Source organism: Anabrus simplex, chromosome 9 (genome assembly GCF_040414725.1).
Source record: "Anabrus simplex isolate iqAnaSimp1 chromosome 9, ASM4041472v1, whole genome shotgun sequence".
In the NCBI taxonomy this organism is placed as follows: domain Eukaryota; kingdom Metazoa; phylum Arthropoda; class Insecta; order Orthoptera; family Tettigoniidae; genus Anabrus; species Anabrus simplex.
Window position 1 is genome coordinate 52,705,766 of NC_090273.1, and position 21,906 is coordinate 52,727,671.

At 41.1% G+C, this 21,906-nt stretch overlaps 1 long non-coding RNA gene across 1 annotated transcript in view; it reads left to right on the forward strand.

Moving 5' to 3' along the window:
* Positions 1–7,582: 7,582 nt before the first annotated feature.
* Positions 7,583–21,906, forward strand: part of LOC136880931 (uncharacterized) — a 59,489-nt gene continuing 45,165 nt past the window's right edge. The window contains exon 1 of the long non-coding RNA XR_011018704.1: positions 7,583–7,871. This is a non-coding gene — a long non-coding RNA (uncharacterized lncRNA). The remainder of the gene's footprint in view (positions 7,872–21,906) is intronic.

The window sequence follows — 21,906 nt, forward strand, 5'->3', positions numbered from 1 at the left end:
ATTCAGTTTTCCACTGACGATACCCACAAGAAATTACACTATCTTTGCATTGCCGATAGTAGCATCCTTATCTCTTCCGTTCATTTTATGCCTGTAAGTTAGATTTAAGTTGGTTGTAATTCATAGCCGGGGACGCACCATGGCCATGAGAGGCTCGTGCTCATATCTCGGAACGGAAGGGTTGCGGTTGACCTCGCTATGTTGTAAGGGCAGTTGTTATCTCATGTGTTCGGATTAGTCATTTCGATCCAGATGAGGCGGCATTTGTCACTTGACAGAAAAGGTCCCTTGACTGTTAATTTCTGTGGCGCGTGTAAATTTGCGTCGTCACATGGTCCCATGAGCTATGGGGGTTGATGGGAAAGGTCCCAGTATGACCATTAATAAAGCGCAGGGACAAACTTTTGAAAAAGTGGTGGTTATGCAGCGCTGGTCTTTGGCATACGACAGGCGGTCTCATACGGCTTCAGATTTCTTCTATCAAATTAGCTAAATTTGAAAGAATATTCTACAAGTTAATGCTTTTAATCATTCTGATATGGATTTAGTACCAATCCGTTTCCGAGGCCAGAATTTTGATCTTCCCAGTCAACACACTGAAACTACCAGATTCCAACAATGCTTGCAAAGTTTTTTTAACCCCTTCAAACCTGAATTATTTTGTGCAATGGAAAAAAATATTTTAATACTATTTTTTGTTTATTGTACTCAATTATGTAACATGATTTACCTAATTTCTCTGGGTGTAATTTCTAAATTGCCGAATTTTGATGTGCATGATTGTGCACAATTCTACCCAAACGTTGCATATTCAAGGTGAACTGCTGCTGTTTGATCAGTAGTAAGAATTAATCTATTAGTTGTAAAATGTTTATTTATATGTTACAATAGCTTATATACAACACATTAGATACAATGAAATACTAGAAATATATTATGTTTAAAAAAGAATACGTCACAGCAGTCTTTCGAAACTAACAAGTCACTTTACTGTGTCACTGTAATTCTGCCAGGATGATGGAAATCAACGAAACAATTTCTGTCCTTCTTAATACATAAGTGAACCATACATTTTTCGCAATAGAAATGTGTTTTCTGATTGCTAAGTTTGTTTTTACACCGTTTGCCTTCCTTGTTTCCATCTAAATGTGGCATGTGGTCAACAAGGTCTTGACGAACTTCTGGAATAGGACGCTGTTCCTCTTTACTGCGCTTGGGATTGCTTTTAGGTTGACTTTCTCCACAACTTGGTCTTCCACGTTTCTTTTATTGGGGTTTTCCTGCCTTTATAAGACTTTCTGTAATACGCATTCTAAAATGCAGAAGATCAAGAACATTTTTCACTGGAACACCAACTGCAGCACAGTCGTGCTTATATTCCAACCAACTGCAAACAATAGCAAAGTCAATAATGTGGAAAATAAGTCTCTAAGTCCACTTCCTTGAGCGAATATAAATACGATACAGAGCAATCAGCTGATCCAATAGATCGACACCACCCATTGCGTGATTGTATAGTCTCACAATCTCTGGTCGTGAAACTTTTATGTAGGTTTTCAGTACTCTGCCCCACCTTTCAACTAGGTCTAACTCACCAGACCCAACAAAATTGGAAGCAAGTGCTACTGACCGATTGTCCATCCATTTAACCACTACTACATCACCATCAGCACTAACAACTTGATCAAAACTTCCTTGCCCCTTCTTCTTCAAGTCCTTATCACATAGGAGAGGAGGGTTAGCAAACCTGTGGAGCCGTGCAGTACCTCCAGCACATATCTTTCTGCTTTGTAATAGCTGAAGAAGATTGTATGATGAGAAGGAATTGTCGTAAAATAGTTCGACCTTCTCCGTCTATTCCTTTTGCTAGGTGTAGAACAACAGAAGCTCCCAATCCAAATTTCTTCAGGGTATCCTGATCAAGCTCAGTTGTTGAGCCCTGATACACCAGGAAGTCATAGGCCTGACCTGATTTCCCACACAATACAAAATTCTTTACTCCCCAAGGAGTGGACTTTCCTTTAACGTACTGCTTAAATGACAAATTTCCTCTAAAGGGTACTATTTGTTCGTCTACACAGAGGTTTTCTTCCAAACTTAACTGAAGACATCGTTCCCTAACAGAATTGTACAAAGGTCTGACTTTGAACATTTTATCTTGACATGAATCAGGTCTGTCAAGATTGTTGACAATGTGTAGGTTTGTACGTAGTTTGAAAAACCTGTCTCTAGACATAGAATCTAAGAACAAATTCATTCCAACGAACTGATCCCAAAACAATCTAACCCTTGGAAGCTTCAAAGTACCAACTGCAATGTGGAGGTCAATTAGAGTCTGAATTTCGAGCATATCTGTAGGGTTAAAATTCAATACATTATTCTGTAGGGCATAAATGTTTGTAAAATTTGCCATTTGTTCAAAAATACTGTCAGGAAGATACAACTTGAAATAATTGATTCAGACTTGTGCCAAGGATTGTGAAGTTTGTCAAATGGACGCCTTCTCCATTTTATATTTTGATTTTCAGTCATCCTAAATTAGTATTGTTACCGAGTTTTTGTGGTAGTTAAGCATGAAAGAAGGTGCTGGGTGGTGAATAGGTCTCAAGCTACTAAAGAGAAATTAAATTTTAAAATTTAACAAGGTTATATTTTCTTTTCAAAATTAGGTAACAACAAATAGAACAGGTACTTAGTAGCCGAAATACAACTTGAAATGTACTATTACAAGGATTAAAGAATTTGGGCTTCGAGCCCTGAAAATACAATTCTTGAGCAACTAGCTCAACTTTACGATATACCAATTTCAACAAAAGGGGCAGAAGACCCCACTCAAACCCTGGAGCCCTTGCTCCAAATTACACAGCAAAGCCTCCTCGAGGCATACAACTCTCAGTTTTAGAAAAGAGCCACTCGCTCTTAAAGTTAAGCCTCTCCCAGGCCACACCAAACTCAACTTTCAAGTCGTCCTCAAAGGACATATACACAGGGGTAAAATACCCAACCTACTGAGGTCTATCAGGTGAGAAAAGATTAATACATGACCTCTAAAATACAACTTGAGAGGAGGCGAACTTGCACTCCTAATACACTTTGCTTTTAAAACCTAATCTGGCTCTGGGCCACTAACGCAAGGGCTAATCCCATACTACAGAGGTGACTTAGAGAAGAACACTTTACATTACATAAACGAAGAAAAGTTTGAGAAAATAAGTTCACCTCAAAACAAATGTGAGTGGGAGCTCGAGAGGGTTAGCACTCTCTATCCCAATATGTAACTTTACAAGAAAAGAAGAAAAGAGTAGTTACATTTTAGGAAAAGGTTACATGATGGAAAACGCTTCGAACCCGCCGCGAGAGTTAAACTGCCGACCTAGCAAGAAAAGAAGATATTAATAGGCCATTACCTGGTAGTAGATCGCTGCCGAGGAAAGAGGCGCTTCCCGCCTCCTGCAATGTACTTAATACACTGAAAGATGGAACAGAAGTGGCCCGGAGACCCCAAAATCAGCAGTTTATATCCTCTCGCGGAAAATTCTAGGCGTTAGGGGAAATAAAACACCCTCCCACAAAATCTTTATTGGTTCGGGAAAAGAAACCCCTACATAGAGGAAAAAGAAACACATTATTGGTGGAAAATTAATTAAAGAAATTCGGGATTGGCTAGATCCAAACTAAGGGGAAAAAGAGGGGTATACAGCCAACTTAAACAATAACAGAAAGAAATTTAACAAGAAACAAACTTTTGAAATAAAAATTTCTCCAACAAAATAGTTCTTTGATTTCGCACTAGGTTGCACTATTGTAATTCTTCAGTAGTGTCCTCTAGAAGAGAAAGTTCACACTTCTTACTTCAAGCGAAACAAAAACACATCAAAAGTGACACGGTTCAAAAACTCAAAATTTTCCACGTGGTGACATCTTCTGAGAAAGTAGAGAATTAATAGAATAGATAAAGTTCAACCTTCCTCCAGAAGGGGAGTTTCAACTGGCGCAACTTTTAAATAAACAGAGTAGAGGTGTACCGCCCGGTACAAGTATTACTTGCACTATCCACATTGTCACTAGCAAAATCCCTATCCCAGTTATTTGCTGCACCATTTTCTTGCACTATATCTTCAGGCAGCACTGTATCACCTCCTTCACGAATAAGATTTATTGGACTGTATAGGAGGTTCCACATTATCATCTTCATCACTCAGATCCAAATCCGATAGGTTTCCAGATTCTAGGAGCTGTAATATTCTGTCCACATCATCTGCACGGAATACCTCTGCAAAAAAACAGTTCTATTGATACACAAAATTCATACTGATTTCGAAGGCATTGTCAGCTGAATAAAGGTAGTTAATATCTCTAAAATAATTAAGGAATTAAGAATTAAAAGATAGCAAAATGATAGGAAATATGATGATTCCACCACACAATAATATACAAGAAGTCAAATTAGGCTAGTAATACACCATTACTACAAGTAAACAATTTACCTAAACAATGCAACCTTTCAGCCTGGGTGGTCATTATAATGCACATCATTTTCAAGATGAGAAACTGGAGTACCACCTGGCTCAAATTAAGTATATTATAACGTACAACTATCTTAATAACTCTCTTCTCTAGCATTCATTACAGATATTTCAAAATTGCAGTTGGATTATATTATATAAAAGCAAAAATATGTGAGCTTACCTTGGTCAGTAGAGTAGCAGTCAGCCATGCTTTCTTCAATGTGGCTTAGTTTCCTATTTTCCACACAGGAAGCACCACTGCTGTTGTTATGAGTCTCAGCTCATGTTCAGAATTGTGAACAAACCTTCTGAACGTTTGTAAGAATAACATACTTCCATTTAAGAAGCTTTAAAACTGATGTGCATAATTATGCACCGTAGGTCTGAAGGGGTTAAGTAAGGTCGCTCATATTTTACTTGGCTGAAAGATTGTTTGCAAGAAGTTCTTAAGCTACCTCTTTAAATATATGTATATTTGTTCTCCTGTGATTTTTCTCTACAGTTCAAAAAGTAACTTCTCGTCGCCATAAGACCTATCTGTGTCAGTGCGACGTAAAGCAAATAGCAAAAAAGAAAAAAAAAAAGTAACTTCCGTTTCAAATACGGACAGCAACAATGGACATTGATTCCGTACGACGACCGAGCTCGATAGCTGCAGTAGCTTAAGTGCGGCCAGTATCCAGTATTCGGGAGATAGTAGGTTCGAACCACACTGTCGGCAGCCCTGAAAATGGTTTTCCGTGGTTTCCCATTTTCACACCAGGCAAATGCTGGAGCTGTACCTTAATTAAGGCCACGGCCGCTTCTTTCCCACTCCTAGCCCTTTCCTGTCCCATCGTCGCCATAAGACCTCTCTGTGTCGGTGCGACGTAAAGTAACTAGCAAAAAAAGAAAAAAAAATCCGTACGAGATGTTATGGCTGGCTTGTCAATTTCAAGTTAATTTCATTTTTTAACATTGAAGACAAAAGTTTTTGCAAGAAGTGAGGTCAATTTATATATATATTTATATATTTTGATTTCCCAAATAGTTCTTAAAAAGACATTGGGTTCTTCCACTTTTTTAAATTTCTGATTTGAGTTTTGTAATCTACCACGTGATTTTATGGCTGATGAAGTCTCAAATAGAGACGAAACATGTCCCTAAATATTTAAATAGGTTTTTAATTAAATAGTTCACTTGTAAAGTGAGGTATATTGATTGGGTGGACCAAAACCTAACACTGTTTCTTGGTTTTAAAGTGGGTAGTCTATTTACCCGAGCCAGTGTTCAGTTACGGCCAATTGTATGCTACACTATATCGTGCAAGAGTGCCGAACGGTAGAAGCGCAGTGAATATTGCATGAAAAGGAGTGTTATAAACTAATTATGGATGAATCGGTTATTATGTCTTTCCTCCTTTCTTAATCCGTTTACTCTCCAGGGTTGGTTTTTCCCTCGGACTCAGCGAGGGATCCCACCTCTACCGCCTCAAGGGCAGTGTCCTGGATCTTCAGACACTGGGTAGGGGGATACAACTGGGGAGGATGACCAGTACCTCGCCCTGGCGGCCTCATCTGCTATGCTGAAGAGAGGCCTTGCGGAGGGATGGGAAGATTGGAAGGGATAGACAAGGAAGAGGGAAGGAAGCGGCCGTGGCCTTAAGTTAGGTAGCATCCCCGCATTTGCTTTGAGGAGAAGTGGGATACCACGGAAAACTACTTCCAGGATGGCTGAGGTGGGAATTGAACCCACCTCTACTCAGTTGACCTCCCGAGGCTGAGTGGACCCCATTGCAGCCCTGGTACCACTTTTCAAATTTCGTGTCAGAGCCGGGAATCGAACCCGAGCCTCCGGGGGTGGCAGCCGAGTGCCACTAGATGTGAAGTCCCCTTAAAATGTGGAGTTTGTTAGTTTTCGGAGGCTGCTAAGGCGTTAAATCTGGAGAAGGTGATAGATGGTTCTATATCAAGAAATGAGATTACAAACCGGGTATTCCTTCAGAGAACTGCATTTCCCAATGGAGACTGCTCAGACGGTACATCTGGTGCTAGAGCCTTTCACATTTCGTATCATGAAACGAACAACATTCAGTAATAGTACATTTGTTCAGAAAATATATTTATGAAGCAAGTTCTTTTCTTTTAGTTGTAACGATGTTTGATAGCTTTGTACATGAAGTATTCCTTCAACATTTTTATTCACGAATCAAGTTCTATTTTTCTTGTGAATATTATTGAAAACTCCGTATATAAGATAAGACTCGTTCAAAAATGTATTTGAGAAACAAGCTCTAATATTCAACTTCTTAAGTCTTTAAGCTTTTTCAATCGTGAAAGTACCAGCGTTTCGCACCACTGCAGCAGCGGGCCCATCAGTTGGAATGCTGCACCTTTCCAAGACGCTAGCGACTAGTGAGCCGTTGAGACACCACTGCAATCCTCCTATGTAGGACAATGCAGTGACGGTGCGCTAGGGGAAGCATGTGCCTCCACTTGTATAAATGCCTGCCTTTGGCCTGTATCAAAAAAATAAGGTTCCTAGAAGAAAACCAGCATTCCAACTGATGAGCCCGCTGCTGCACTGGGGTGAAACGCTGGCAATTTCACGGTTGAAAAAGCATAAAGACTTACGAGCTTGAATGTTATAACATTTGCAATCGATGAAATTAAATTATGGTTTCCTTCTAGGAACCTTATTTTTTTAGCTCTATTATTGTTCTGCTTTTTTTATCTTTGTTTGTGAATATTATTATTGTACAGGAATGTTTGCATTTATAGTTGTTCCTCACTTTACATGCCTGTGTTCGTGTTAATCATCCCCCCCCCCCCCCTAACATTTACCCGAAGTTGGCGCGCCTGAAAGAAACTCCGGTTGTTATTTTTCCTGGATCAAATTCTAGCTTCTAGTGTATTTGGAAATGCCTTATTAATACCGTGTCTTCTTCTTAGCTTTACACATTGTTACACGTCAAGGATTTTTTGTTAGCACGGACAGAACACGTTCTGTAGTTGACGTAATGTGCCCCCACTCCAGCAGACGTACCTCGTATAAGAAGTAAGCTACGCAGCTATCTGTCGGTTGCATCAGTTGACACTTAGCTCCCAGTTCCTCACATCCACGCAGCATGCGTTGCATAATATTTGTTTTCCTTTTCTTTGTGGTGCTGATTAGCGAACTAACCGTATTAGCTCAAATCTACGATGATAGCTTGCAAGTCAATAAATCAACTTTCAAGGCAGTGGGCTTAGTAGAACAGAAGTGCATATTAACAGCAAGCCCAGGATGCACTGTGTCCAATGATTGTAAGTGTTCAAAAAAATGCCGAAGAAGAGGAAATAGATGCCAAAAGAAGTATTTATAGCAACTTCCAACCCAATCAAGGTAAGAGAATCCTGCCTCGAGATACTGTACTGCTGTGTGACGATGCTAAAGGGAGGGATGCTGACCCGCAGCACTTATATCACATATCACTAAATTCGTTGAGATAGTTCATGCAATACTGAATTAAAGGGCAGAACATTTCTGGTCAGAGTTCTAAGCTGAATTATTATCACATAGCGATTTTTTCTAGGGCCAACGATGATATTATATGTATCCGTTACCGGGCTGACGGCTCAGGCAACTGAGGGCTGGTCTTCTGGGTGTCCGGACATTTCGTACCACGGACACTACGTACCAATTGATTTTTGTGGACATTTAGTACCACTTGATTTTTGTGGACATTTCGTACCACCTAGGTCGTTATCTACATGTGAACGGATTTCCCGTAATCCCAAATATTTACGCCAGGACAATCTGTAACACTTGATGTCAAATTGGAATTCCATTTCCACACCAGCGGGCGGAATGTCACACTTTAGAAATCACAAACAAAAACAATTTACAACATTTGCCGAAGAAAATCTTTGAACTATACTTATCACTTCCGTTTATGTAAATATTATCATAAGAAAGTCGATTTTTTTCTATACTAATATTATAAAGAGGAAAAATTTGTATATTTGTTTGTAACGGATAGACGCAAAAACTACTGAACCGATTTTAAAAATTACTTCACCTATAGCAAGCTACATCGCCATTGAGTAACATGGGCTGTATTTTATTTTCAAAACAATTCGAGGAGGGGGCGACTGGGGGAGATATAAAAATATAAAAATAATAAGCTAATATAGGTGAAATCGAATTTGTCGTACAAGGACGTGACAAAGCTCATTATAAGCCCCTTGAAGCAAAGAATGAAACTCGGTAAGCCCTATGGGCCCGAAAACCATATTTTAAGGCCCTAAAACCAACCGTTATGGAGATATTGGAACCACACTACCCATGCTCTAGGAATCGGATAAAGAAACGAACGGCCGTAACCATGGCAACGTCATCTCCAGGAGGTTTAATTTCGTGTGGCAATTTGTAGCCCGGTGCAGCCCTTGTAAGGCAGACCCTCCCATGAGGGTAGGCGACATCTACCATGTGTAGGTAACTGCGTGTTATTGTGGTGGAGGATAGTGTTATGTGTGGTGTGTGAGTTGCAGGGATGTTGTGGAGAGCACAAACATCCAGTCCCCGAGCCAAGTGAATTAACCATTTAAAGTTAAAATCTTGGACCCGGCCGGGAATCGAATCCGGGACCCTCTTGACCAAAGGCCAGCACGTTAACCATTTAGCCATGGAGCGGACAGTGTGGAGGTAACACACTCCTAACACTCCTACGGGTGGGTTGGAGAGGGGATGACTTAGAACAGTAATCGAAAACTACCAATATTCGTGTCGAATCCATACTTTCAGTGGTCTCTGAGATGATTGTTGAAACTCCGGATGTCGTTTAAGTCCACGTTCAGCCCCCAGCGCTATGAAGGGTGAGAAGGTGTGAAAATGAAACTGCCCAAAATGAGGAGATTAGTATTGAGTCCTAATATTTTGCGGTCCCTACGCTGATTGGTGACAATCCCAGTGACAGTTGGAATCGTGTACCGGTACATAGCATCCATGGCGCGACTTGTAAATACATTCGTTTATCACTTATTTTTATTATTTATTTGAAAGGATCAAATACTTCCCAGACATTCCGTGCTGCAACAAGGATAACAATTCATTGAAGTGAAACGATATAATCTAAAAGTGAAACTTGAAATCCATAACAATAAGTGTAAAACCCGTAGCGGCGCCAAGTAGCTCGCCCCCACCCCCACCCCAGCAATATTGAAAATGGGCCCCTTGTTTTCTGATAAGGAAAGTTGCGAGCTTAATTCGTAGTGCAAGGTTGTATGTCATTACAATGAACAGCAGCGACGATAATAATAATAATAATAATAACAATAATAATAATAATAATAATAATAATAATGAAATGAAATGGCGTATGGCTTTTAGTGCCGCGAGATGCCAGGACGGGTTCGGCTCGCCAGGTGCAGGTCTTTTTATTTGACTCCCGTAGGCGACCTGCGCGTCGTGATGAGGATGAAATGATGATGAAGACAACACATACACCCAGCCCCCGTGCCAGGGAAGTTAACCCATGATGGTTAAAATTCCCGACCCTGCCGGGATCGAACCCTGGACCCCTGTGACCAAAGGCCAGCACGCTAACCATTTAGCCATGGAGCCGGACATAATAATAATACTAATAATAATAATAATAATAATAATAATAATAATAATAATAATAATAATAATAATAATAATAATAATAATAATAATAAAACAAAATTTAATTTTTCAAATTCGAAGGAATTAAAGTAATACGCTTACGTGGTACGAACACACACACACACACACACACACACAAGGAATGCATATTCCAATTATAGTAACCAAAAAAAACGCTGACCATCACAATATTAGGAAAAAAATCTCTTTCCTAGGACCAAATAATTTACTACTCAACCGTCCATCGAAAGCCTACTTAGCTACACTGACTGCCGAGAGTTATAAACAGGCCCGAAACTTCAGTATTTAAAGTTTAGATAAGGAGATGGCTTTGTTATCGCATCTTCGCTGACTACTGGGTTTTCAGAACTTGCTAATTATTTCAAAAGCCTTGTTGATTGTTGTGAGTGGCAGCAAGGGATGGTTATTATTAGAACAGGTTCGGAAACCCACATTCTTTCAGAAATCACTACCGTCCCCTTATTGACGAAAGAAGCGCTGCACTACGACTGCCCAAGTTTTAATACATATAATACTGCGTTGTGTGCTGTAACTTTATCAATATGTAAAATCACTCTTCAGCTTCTGAATTAAGAAACAGTCATGGGCCCTTCACAAGCCATGGGCACCCCCCTACCCCGCCCCGTGGAGTCTGAGGAGTCCTTATCGCTCCCACTATGTAAAACTTCGGAATCGTTTGTAAAATATGAATCAACGGCACAATAAAAAATCTGTGAAAAATCACTTCACACATGAGTAACAGGAAATAAAAATCCTAAAAGTTAACATTCAACAAATTAGCCGGATAGTACTGGGTAACACCGTACAACTGATAATAAAAATACACTTAGATTAGTATTATATTTACGGTCTAAAATGTCTTTCATTTTCTCAAAATCATTATTCTTACCATTCCTTTGTGGATAGAGTAATATTCTTTTTTTAGATTTTTCGGAACTCTTTATTATCCCTTTGGGGTGGAGTCAAAGGATGCATTAATAGTACACCCTGCATGTCGTAAGAGGCTACTAAGATGGGCACTCATCGGTTCAGACTTCCCTCAGAAAACTTCGAAAACCGACCTCGATAGCTTCAGTCGCTTAAGTGCGGCCAGTATTCGAGAGATAGTAACTTGAAACCCTACTGTCGGCAGCCCTGAAGATGGTTTTCCGTGGTTCCCCATTTTCACACCAGGCAAATACTGTACCTTAATCAAGTCCAGGTCCACTTCCTTCTCACTCGTGGCCCATTCCTGCCCCCATCGTCACCGTAAAACCTATGTGCGTCGGTGTGACGTAAAGCAACTTGTAAATAAACTTCGAAATAATCGTAGCTCAGTCACGTAAAATGTTTGAAATGCGCTTAGTCGTGGAGCCAACACCTTTAAAATAATTCATGCTGTGCTTGATTTCATCGACTGAATGATTCTCGCCTCCACCACCGAGGCCGTTTTCTCCTACCAACCGTGCTGAATGTACGCTGCTACCTCAATAATCGTCACACACATCCCCCTCGGTCAAAGCCGGCGATAAGGCTACTGTAGGGCAACACTCGCGTGATTTAACGCTGCGTTACAGCGTATTTTCACGCAGATGGACGACAGGGCGCGTGACCACATTTGCGTGCTTGCACGGCGATATTTTATTAGTGTGTTGTATATTGTGATGTAACAAAGCATCATCATTTTTCTGCATATGGATGGAATTCCATTAAATAATAACTTCGTTGTTGCGTTATGCCTGCGTTGGTTGTCGTCGTCATCGTCAAAGAAAATATTGCATCCATCCTATAATAAGTGACAGGTCATCAAATGAACAATTCGTACTCTGACACAATAACCTAAAGATAACCATGATAATTTTTTGAATACTACAGAATGTCCGTGACGTCATTAGAAATATTTTTTGTGTTTGTTGAAAATTCCTCTCAGGAAAATAAACACGTCTCCCCAACACAGCGCCCGTTACTGATAATCACACATTTCTCCTCATGTCTCTGTTTTTGAACTCTGGGTCCTTTGTGTCATTAAGGCACGGGTACTTTTTGTAGCTTCAAAATTATTCATTCTCTGTCTAATTCCATTTTGCAAGGTGAAAGTACAAAACGAGCGCAGATCGATCACGCGCAGTATTCATGCTTGTACAAGAGCACAATACGCATCGTCTTCTTTCCGCAAGTGTGGTTAGAAACTGACCGGAAAAACATGCAAACAAAATGGACCTTGACCCATTCTCGAGCGGGTGACCTTGATGTCGCGCCTTGTCTAGTGTCCCTCTGAATGTGGACGGTCCCGTCCAAATTAGTGTTGTGCATTTTTGATGCTAGATTTCACCAACGTGAAATCACGGAAGTGTGGGCCTTGCCTTTGTGGAATAACGTCTCCACAAGTGACGCATGCTACAGGCGGTAACACATGTAGCATACCACATCTTTTCTGACCCACGGAAAACAAGCCGCATGCTACAAACAGCAGCATTTGTTGCCAGACGCACACTACATGTTGCTCTTTGCCACACGCAGTGAAATCGCACCTTTACGCATCCCGCGCACTAGGCGACGACGACAGCGGCCAAAGTCGCGGCTTTGGACCGGCCAACACAGAGACCAGCAGGACGACTGATGTTATCATCAGTCTTCACTATTGAAATGGAGGTTAGAGAAATAACTGCTTTAGCATATGTTTACCGAAGAAAACACAAACACAAGAAAACTTATTAGGTGCATCCGCTCAGCTCTAGATCATCAAAACATTGTTTTCCTTTATGATCCCACAATGTTGTAGCCTCCAAACAATTCAACGATTTCCTCCCATTGTTTCTCTTAACATATCTATCGCTATATGCTTCCGAGGACATGTCCCAAATTGCAGGACGTTTTTTTAATTTCTTCTATAAACTGCCACTGTCGATAACCACACAGATAGTAGGACTATGATTCTGTCCAAACCTGGCGAGTTGGCTGTGCAGTTAGGGGTGCGCAGCTGTGAGCTTGCATTCGGGAGATAGTGGGTTCGAACCCTACTGTCGGCAGCTCTGAAGAGGGTTTTCCGTGGTTTCTCATTTTCACACCTGGCAAATGCTGGGGCTGTACCCTAATTAAGGCCATGGCCGCTTCCTTCCCACTCTAAGGCCTTTCCTGTACCGTCGTCGCCATAAGACCTATCTGTGTCGGTGCCACGTAAAGCCAATCGTGAAAAATAAAATGATTCTGCCAAAGAGCCACTCTGCTGGCCGCTTGAGTGAGCTGTTGTCCAATAAGACCGGCCATACACGTTGCGTCGTACCGGAGAGGTTTACCTGTACAGTTGACCTGAGCAGTAAACCTGTACAGGCGACGACCTCATACACGGTACGGTTTGCCCATCAGTTGAACTCTCGTATTCCTTCAACTTTGTCGGTAATTTTGTATAACAAGCGGCATATCTCAGTGCACGATTATGATACTCCTTGCTCTTCACATGCCACAGACAAGGTTCAGATTTGTACAACTCGATAAACTAATCTAAAACTTGAGTTCGCTTACGGTTTGACATGTTTCGTATAGTATTCTATCAAAACAAAACAAAAAATCACAGGCAATCAAAAATAAATTACAAAAGAAAACAAACCGAGGGGTTTTGTAAAAACAAATAAACAGAACGCAAGACCCTCTTCCTGCACTTGTCCTGCTTCAACTGAGCTGAAACCTGTGCAGGTCTTGGGTGAATCATACAGACGTGCAGTTATGTTCAACTGCGCAGGTAACGGAATTGCTTTTCGATTCTTCCTGACTCGCCTGTACAGGTCTGGCCACCTGTGCAGGTTCATCGAACGTAGGTGCCACCCACGTTCCGGCTTACCTGCGCAGGTCACTGTACAGGTTAACCTCTCCGGTACGCCGCAACGTGTATGGCCGGCCTAAGTTATAACACAAACAGCCGATCGCTGCATCCAGCTGTCGCTTGTGTGTCGCTGATGTCAGCGACCAACGCCGCGGCCAGGCGGCAGCTGTCGTCCAACGCGCAATGCGTCCATATACGCAATTAACATTTTGCCAGCTACGGCGACTCTGGCCGCTGTCGTAGTCGTCTATACCGCCGTCAGCGAGAAAACCAGTCATGCTGTAAACATGAGCACGTGTTCGTGTAAACGCCTGCGCGGAAACATCAAAATAGTTCGTTAGCCAGATGATAGCATAATGCGATCCTACGTGCACAAAATCCAAAATATAATTTCCCTGATAATTTCAGTGAGTATAATATACGAGAACCGTTTCATTGTAATGGATGTAAAGCAAGTAATTCAATGTGAAGAATACCACGTACCCATGCCCTCATGCTTGACCCGCCATTTTGAATCTCTAGTCTCAATGGCATCGTCCGTTCGCACCGTATTGGATCGTTAATCACAATAACATCGTCCGTTCGCGAAGGCTCGATGGAAACTTTACCTCCATTCAGTAGCGGCGATTGGGAATTAGAAGTGGGGGGCAAAAAATATACAGACAACAAAGTAGCCGGTTTTAGGGATATAGCGGCGGAGGAGGGGGGGGGGGGGTTATGCACATCAAAACTGAACAAAAAAGCTACAAAATGATAAGCATTTGATGCTCTTTGAGCGAATTTCGACAGAGAGGTAAAGGTTGACAGTTTACTAACTTAAGTGCCGGGCTGAGTGGCTCAGACGGTTAAGGCGCTGGCCTTCTAACCCCAACTTGGCAGGTTCGATCCTGGCTCAGTCCGGTGGTATTTGAAGGTGCTCAAATACGACAGCCCCGTGTCGGTAGATTTACTGGCACGTAAAAGAACTCCTGCGGGACTAAATTCCGGCACTTCGGCGTCTCCAAAGACCTTGAAAAGTAGTTAGTGGGACGTAAAACAAATAACATTATTATTTACTAACTTAAGTGCGCCAATAATAGTTTTTTGAGATTTTGATTCAATACTATACAATAAAACTTTCATCAAAGAAACAATATTACGCACGTGTTACAATTAAGTAGAAGTGCGGAGTGATTATAAAATGTAAAAAAAATCATTTAGTACTTGACTACACTCTAAGAAACTAACAGACAATATTATTATTATTATTATTATTATTATGTGGTAGTTGCTTTACGTGGCACCGACACAGATAGGTCTTATGGCGACGATGGGACAGGGGAGGGCTAGGAGTGGGAAGGAAGCGGCCGTGGCCTTAATTAAGGTACAGCCCCAGCATTTGCCTGGTGTGAAAATGGGAAACCACGGAAAACCATTTTCAGCGCTGCCGACAGTGGGGTTCGAACCTACTATCTCCCGAATACTGGATACTGGCCGCACTTAAGTGACTGCAGCTATCGAGCTCGGTCAGACAATATTAAAGAGACTGCCAGACTGACGAATGCACGCGGCAAGCAGGTGAATCATACCTGTGTCCACGACCTTAGCCTTCTTCATATCAACTACTTGCTGTGGCGCTATACAAATCGGTTACCCGCGACGAACATTTTGTGCGTATTTTCAATAATAATTTTCTTAATTACAAATTTGCACAAATTGTTTTTTAATAATTCCTATAATTCATAGTCTCAGCCGGCTAAAATGAAAAAAAAAAGTAATGTTTTCTCTACAAAGTGGGGGGGGGACTGCCCCCTCGCCCCTCTTAGTCGCCACTACTGCCTCCATTCACCTCCATAGGGTTGGTGTGGAGTGTGGTAAATGGATATGTTGCGCGAAATAATAAAACTCGTAGAATTCAGGACATTAACGAGGATCTGGTGAGTGTAACAGTTGTAATGTGGGGTGTCTTTTATCACGTGGGAATCGGATGATCTGTGCGATTTGAATTTCGATCGTCAATTAATACAAATGATACGAGCAACAGTGAGAAAGAGGAGAGAGAGAGAGAGGGGGGGGGGGGGGAATGCACTTGGAAGAGTTCGTCCTTTATCAGATTCTAATTAGGTAAGTTACTATAATTATATAGTCTTTCATATTGCCTTGTCTATACTTCCTTTCGAGAATTTAATTTAATTGAAATATTAAATATCTTTTGCTAGTGGCTTTACGTCGCACCGACACAGATAGGTCTTATGGCGACGGTGGGATAGGAAAGACCTAGGAATGGGAAGGAAGCGGCCATGGCCTTAATTAAGGTACAGCCCCAGCATTTGCCTGGTGTGAAAATGGGAAACCACGGAAGACCATCTTCAGGGCTGCCGACAGTGGGGTTCGAACGCACTATCTCCCGGATGCGAGCTCACAGCTGCGCGCTCCTCACCGCACGACCAACTCGCCCGGTTATTTACATTTTGGGCATAACCTCAAATCCATCAACCTTCCGCAATTTATTTCTTTTCTGAGGTGTTAAATAAGTTATCTAGATGTCATGCCATTCGCTTGCTGTTTATCTCTCGCGAACAGGCTCGTCTAGCGCAACCAACTCGATCAGTCAGTTAACTGCACACTGTGCACACATCGAAACAAAACGTTCAATGACTGACGTATCATTCCTTCCCCCACTCTAGTAGACCTACATCATTTAAACGATGAGGTGCGCAGGTATCTGTCAGTCGCGTCAGTTGCCACTTGGATCGCACTTCCTCACACCCACGTGCCATGCGTTGTTCAGTATTTGCCTTCGTTTTCGTCGTGGTGATGATTACTGGACTAACCATCTCTGCTAAAATGAATCAACATAGATTGTCTATCCCTATAGGTAAAACGAGCAGTTGCTCATTATCAGCAAGTACCGGCTGCAAAGTGACCAACAAGTGTCAGTGTTCGATAGGGTGCAAAAGAAGACTAAAACGATGCCAAAAGAAGAGTTTACGGAAACATTTCCATTGAAATCAAGGTAAGAAAAAACTTTTTAATATCGTGTGGCTATCTCTAGCCGAGTGCAGCCCTTGTAAGACAGACCCTCCGATGAGGGTAGGCGGCATCTGCCATGTGTAGGTAACTCCGTGGTATTGTAGTGGAGGATAGTGTTGTGTGTGGTGTGTGAGTTGCAGGGATGTTGGGGACAGTACAAACACCCAGCCCCCGAGCAACTGGAATTAACCAATGAAGGTTAAAATCCCCGATCCGGCCGGGAATCGAACCCGGGACCCTCTGAACCGAAGGCCAGTGTGCTGACCATTCAGCCAACGAGTCGGACACTTGTAATGTTTTCTAGTAACATAATATATCTTTATTTGACGCCAAGTCGAGTGAATTACATTGTAGGCGAGTTTCACACCATGTCAGTTTAGCTGTACGGAAGATACATCGGCACTTAAGACCGTGCGGAGGGATAGAATTCTAGTATTTCAATTTCTTCGAAAGGCGTTATAGTACTTACTTGCACGCAAAATAAAAACGCAGTAATAATAATAATAATAATAATAATAATAATAATAATAATAATAATAATAATAATAATAATAATAATAATAATAATAATAATAATAATAATAATAATAACAATTATCAGATAATATGCATTCGACGTAGGCTACTTCATCTCTGTTCATTCATTCATTCATTCATTATTATTTTACCATAAACCTTTACAGTATCTATGGAAGGCCAGGGGAAAAGGACAAGCCCCCTACACGTAGTGCCTCCTGAGCTTTAAACTTGTAAGAATAACCTTCGTGAGAGAGGGACTGTCCGCCTCTGTGGTGAAGTGGTTAGTATGATTAGCTGCCACCCCTCTCCTGCTCACGGGGGTTCATGTTCGATTCACGATTTTGCCACGCAATTTGTAAAGAGGTACGAGGGCTGTAACGGGATCCACTCAGCGTCTGGAGGTCAACTGAGTAGAGGGGGCGGGCGTCGATTCCCTCCTCAGCCATCCTCAAAGTGATTTACCATGGTCTTCCACTTCTCCTCCAGGCAAATGCCGGAATGGTACCTAACTTTGGACACGGCCGCTTCCTTCTCTCTTCGTTGTCTATAGTATGCAATTTTCTCATCCCTCTCCCCCCCCCCCACAAGGCTTCTGTTCAGCGTAACAGGTGATGCCGCCTGGGCGAGGTACTGGTCCTCCTTCCCAGTCGTATACCCCGACCCAAAACCTCACGCTCAAGGACAGTGCCTTCCAAGCGGTAGAAGTGGGATCTCTCGCTGAGTCCGAGGGAAGATCGACCCTGGAGTATAAACCAATAAAGAAATAATAATAATAATAATAATAATAATAGTACGCGTACCTTTTAGCGATACCCGTACACCCTAGTGCTAAATCAGTCGACCTCGGGTATCATCGAGATTCGTACTGGCAACCCTTTGAAACACAAACTATGAATCGCTTATGCATCGCTGTGCGACATCTAGCGTACACTTTACGCATTAGTACTGTTGTTGTTTACACAGCAAAGCCAAACTGTAGAATTCATGCTAGGAACAAGGTTGGTATTGAAAAAAGTTATATAATGTTATACAATGTGCGTATGACACAGTTGTTGGCTTAAGATAATAAAGGTTTAGAAAATCCATATCGATCGATCATATTATCGATTCAATTCAGATTTCATTTTCATTCAGTTGGCAGTATTTCCGGAACCGGGAAAGCTCCCTCCTTACTCCTCATCCCGAACAAAGAAATATCGCTAAAAAGTGCGCGGACTATAATAATAATACACTTGGCTAGGCGTTGTCCTTCTATCCTCAAAATACCGGCTTAGAACACCGGTGGGGTCGAATATTTATATCCTGCTGGATAGAAGTACGACACCATATATCCTCTATAATTTAATAGCGGTATTCATGTCCTTCACTCCACGTACAAAACGCACTGACTTTTAAGAAAAAAAGGTCGATGATATGTGATATGTAGATTTCGTGGTTTATAGAATTTAAAAATCAGAGATTTAGTGTTTTGATCTTCAAATTTAGCGTTTTGTAGCATCTAGACTTCTCAAATTTAGCGTTTTGTAGCAAATATGTTAAAAATGGGCATAATTTGCTAAACTGCACACACAACAGTTAGGAGTAAAATCATACTGTTTAATCACACATTGCTCGTCATACCGTTTTGAATACACTATGGAAAATAAGGCAGACATTAACATAAGACTGCAATAAGTATTAATATACACACGAATGTGCATATTTACACATTTACATTTCAAAGTGAAAAATACTATTCTGGACGTATTAATTTATCACAGTACAACACACCTACAAGGAAGAGGAATTTCAATGATGATTGAAGTACAACATACCAATTGTTTGAATGGTGTCCTCCTTCTTCGAGACCGCCTGTCAGTTACAATCATTTTATACTTGCTGAGAAAAACGTCTCTACATCGGCACTGTTCGTGAAGGCCCAAATGCACTGCAGTGCTGCCGATGCAAAGGAAGGACACCAAAACATCTTTCTTCTTCCTTTCAGGTCTTTGATTGCAAAGTCGGCACATCATTATAGCCCTATCTGTATTGCTTACATAAAAATGTCCCGATTTGTAACTCTCGGCTCGCTGTTTGATCGTCACCTCGCTACTACCCATGGCTACCAGGCAACACAATAAACCGCTACCGTACTTTAAAACAGAACGACTACTCAACACCTATGTCAAGAATAACCGACTATGAATGAATGCGTGTGATTGAAAGTGTATTTGCTGTTTGATTAGTTGTTCTTTGTACTGCTCTTTGGCCGTTGAAAGATATTCCACACAATGAATGATTTAAGGCGCCATAATAATTCTTTCCCCTGAAATAAATAACAACATATATCTTGTTTTTAAGAAAATGCATCGTTTTTAAGAAGATGTATGTTTATTTTGTATAGAACCGAGAATTTCGCATCAAATTCGCATAAATTGTGTAATTTCGAATTTGAACCAATATCGCATTTTATCGCTAATTCGAAATCGCTGAAAACCACAATTTCTAGTGATATGGTATCGACAGCGTTACATAATGATATTATTACCACTGATCTGCATCTAGGGGAGTCAGTCGTCCACATGGCAAATTCCCTATCACTTGTTTTCTTTTCTTAATAATTTCAAAGAATTAGGAAATTATTGAACACTTCCCTTGATAAATGATTCCAATCCCTAACTCCTTTACCTATCAACGAATAGTTTCCCCAATTTTTCGTCTTGAATTGCAACCCTACCTTCATCTTGTGATATTTCCTTTTTTCTTTATAAAACACCACTCAAACTTATTCGTCTATTAATGTAATTTAATGCCATCACTTCACTGACATCTTGGAACATACCGATTAGTCGAGCGGCTCGTCTCCTTTCTCCCACGTTGCTTTTCATTGAATCTTTTCTAGTTCTCGAATCAAGAAATCATGGTGAGGTTCCCAAACGCTGGAACCATACTCTAATAATGTGTTCATATCAGATACTTACATGCCCTCACCTTTACATAATTACTACTACCGGGCGAGTTGGCCGTGCGTTTAGGAGCGCGCAGCTGTGAGCTTGCATCCGAGAGATAGTGGGTTCGAATCCCACTGTCGGCAGCCCTGAAGATGGTTTTCTGTGGTTTCCCATTTTCACACCAGGCAAATGCTGGGGCTGTGCCTTAATTAAGGCCACGGCCGCTTCCTTCCCATTCCTAGCCCTTTCCTATTCCATCGTCGCGATAATACCTATCTGTGTCGGTGCGACGTAAAGCAACTAGCAAAAAAAAAAAATTACTACTACCCCTAAATACCCTCATAACCATGGGCAGAGATGCGTACTCTTCATTTTAAATCCCGTCGATGTGATATTTTCAATGAAGATCTTTCCTTATATTAACACCTAGGTACTTACAATGATCCCTTTGAGGAACTTTCACCCCCACCAACGCAATAAAGTTAAAACTGAGAGAACTTTTCCCCTTTGTGAAACTCAGAATCTGACCTTCCATCCCGCTTAACATCATACTATTGTCTGCTGTCCGTCTCTCAACATTGTCGAGGTCTTTCTGCAATCGCTCACAATTGTGTAAGTTATTTATTACTCAGTGTAGTATAATATCATCCACAAAATACCTTTATCTCTGATTCCAGTTCTTTATTCATGTCAGTTCCCTTCTTAATGATTAAAGGATCACATAATAATTTCACATAAGTTCTATTTACTAGAAATACAGCCAACCATTCAGTCATCGTTCTGCCTTGTCCAATTGCATTCATTTTTGCCAGTAGTCTCCCACGATCTACCTTATCGAAAGCCTTAATTATGCCAATCGCGAATTAGTCTATTAGGCGTACTAGATTTAAAATATCTGCTGTGTATGAACTTCAGTGGAATAACTTTTCCCAAACCCGAACTGCCTTCTATCAAACCATTTATTAACTTCGCAAACACGTCTAATATAATCAGAAATGATATTTTCCCAAAGCTTTCACCCAACAAATGTCAAGTGGACTGGCCTGTAATTATCGGCTTTGTGTTTATCATCATTCCATTTATATACAGGGGCTACTATAGCAAATCTACATTCATCCGATATAGCTCCGTCATGCAAACAGTAACCAAATAAGTACTTCGGATACGCTATATCCTAACCCGTTGCCTTTAATCTATCTCCAGAAATGTTATGAATTCCAGCTGCTTTTCTAGTTTTCATCTTGTGTATGGTATTGTAAATATCTTTGTTATCGGAGGTAAATTTCAATAATTCGTTAATATCTGTCACCTCCTTTACCTGAACATTATCCTTGTAAACATACTGCTGACTGAATCTGCCTTCTTTAACCCCCACCCCCCCAATATACACTCCCCTTGTTCATTAATGATTCATGAAATGTTTACTGGTGAAGCAAATCCATGCTTATTTTTCAAATTGTGAACCTAAAATACATTCGTTGAAATATGAATG